Source organism: Salmo trutta, unplaced genomic scaffold, assembly GCF_901001165.1.
Source record: "Salmo trutta unplaced genomic scaffold, fSalTru1.1, whole genome shotgun sequence".
Classification (NCBI taxonomy): Eukaryota; Metazoa; Chordata; class Actinopteri; order Salmoniformes; family Salmonidae; genus Salmo; species Salmo trutta.
Window position 1 is genome coordinate 8,305 of NW_021823219.1, and position 2,487 is coordinate 10,791.

A 2,487-nucleotide genomic window follows, 5' to 3' on the forward strand; every position below is an offset into this window, starting at 1 on the left:
ATGAATCATAGGTCAACTAACAGCATTGTAGACTTGCTAAAGAAATGGATTTCCGCCAATGTGCAGTAAAGGAGTGAAGAGCGGTGAAATCAGTGTCAACAAAAGTAAGAAAAGATTAATACACATACAATTAACAAAGAACATAAAAAATGTTCAGCCTTAGTTTTATATAAGCATGCACACCTATGTTAATGAAGAAACAGATGATTGGTGCATAGACATACCTTGTCATGGACATAAAGGCCACTCGGATCCTCATTGAAGAGGTAGGGCAAGAGCAGAATCGCTGCTGTGGTCTCCAGTCCTAGTAAAGTAAATCAATGATCTTACTACACTTGCTAATTTCATTACAAAATACATTAGAGAAAGGGAAGGAATAAGAGTAGATCCCTCTTCTGTATTGTCCTTCAGGGACTGTCAAAATAGCAGGATGATGTCTTCACCCCTGCCTCGCCTCTCTACCTCTGATAGTCCTTGAATTATCTTTTTGTCTATATCCATTCCATGGACTTGATTCATTTCTGAGAAGATCTGAAAAGATCATTTGTATGCTAATATTGTTTGTATTGACTGCTATGTAGGTTAAATCTACACTTCAAATGCAGCTGTCCTAGAACATATCTGTACCTTCTTCTTGATCCCAATTGCATTGTGTCCATGTTCTGTCCTATAAGAATTTCAAAGGAAGAGTAAATGTGTCAAAGAATAGTCTTACAAGCGTTAAAAAATATATATATATTAAATAAATAAATATTGAAAGATAAATGGCATCGACATACAATGTAATGTAAAATAGAAGAACATATTGGAGAAAGCACTAGCCAATACAGTACTGCCATACAGTAACAGTACTGCCATACAGGCCTAATATCACATTTCAAGATATCTTTGTACACAAATTGTTCAATATTTTATCAGGCTGACTTGAAAGATTATACTCAACATTTTGCTGCGTGGCAATACTGTGTTTGGATTCTGAAGAGCATTTATACAAAAGAGGTAGTCGACACTGTATTAATACCATTATGCATTTGAATCCCATCTACAGCAACCATCTAAGATATTAATTTCCCTCCACAAGGGGGCGGACATGTAACGTTTCCAAAATAGGATAGTATTGTACATGTAACGTTTCCAAAATGGGATAGTATTGTATATGTAACGTTTCTAAAATGGGATAGTATTGTACATGTAACTTTTCCAAAATGGGATAGTATTGTACATGTAACTTTTCCAAAATGGGTTAGTTTTGTACATGTAACATTTCCAAAATGGGACAGTATTGTACGTGTAACATTTCTAAAATGGGATAGTATTGTCCATGTAACGTTTCCAAAATGGGATAATATTGTACATGTAACGTTTCCAAAATGGGATAGTATTGTACATGTAACGTTTCCAAAATGGGATAGTATTGTACATGTAACGTTTCCAAAATGGGATAGTATTGGTGGATATGTAACATTTCCAAAATGGGATAGTATTGTACATGTAACTTTTCCAAAATGGGATAGTATTGTACATGTAACTTTTCCAAAATGGGATAGTTTTGTACATGTAACGTTTCCAAAATGGGACAGTATTGTACATGTAACGTTTCCAAAATGGGACAGTATTGTACATGTAACATTTCCAAAATGGTATAGTATTGTCCATGTAACGTTTCCAAAATGGGATAATATTGTACATGTAACGTTTCCAAAATGGGATAGTATTGTACATGTAACGTTTCCAAAATGGGATAGGATTGTACATGTAACGTTACCAAAATGGGATAGTATTGTACATGTAACGTTTCTAAAATGGGATAGTATATTACATGTAACGTTACCAAAATGGGATAGTATTGTACATGTAACGTTTCCAAAATGGGATAGTATTGTACATGTAACGTTTCCAAAATGGGATAGTATTGTACATGTAACTTTTCCAAAATGGGATAGTATTGTACATGTAACTTTTCCAAAATGGGATAGTTTTGTACATGTAACGTTTCCAAAATGGGACAGTATTGTACATGTAACGTTTCCAAAATGGGATAGTATTGGATATGTAACGTTTCCAAAATGGGATAGTATTGGATATGTAATGTTTCCAAAATGGGATAGTATTGTACATGTAACGTTTCCAAACTGGGATAGTTTTGTACTTGTAACGTTTCCAAAATGGGATAGTCATGTACATGTAACGTTTCTAAAATGGGATAGTATTGTACATGTAACGTTTCCAAAATGGGATAGTATTGGTGGATATGTAACGTTTCCAAAATGGAATAGTATTGTACATGTAACGTTTCCAAAATGGGATAGTATTGTACATGTAACGTTTCCAAAATGGGATAGTATTGTACATGTAACATTTCCAAAATGGGATAGAATTGTACATGTAACGTTTCCAAAATGGGATAGTATTGTACATGTAACGTTTCCAAAATGGGATAGTATTGTCCATGTAACGTTTCCAAAATGGGATAGTATTGTACATGTA

General features: G+C 34.0%; 1 long non-coding RNA gene across 1 annotated transcript; it reads right to left on the reverse strand.

Moving 5' to 3' along the window:
- Positions 1–290: 290 nt before the first annotated feature.
- Positions 291–668, reverse strand: LOC115189752 (uncharacterized). Its single transcript, XR_003876986.1, has 3 exons — positions 628–668; positions 444–531; positions 291–304 (listed from the first exon to the last, which is right to left on the reverse strand). It is a non-coding gene; the product is annotated as an uncharacterized LOC115189752 (long non-coding RNA).
- Positions 669–2,487: the final 1,819 nt, after the last annotated feature.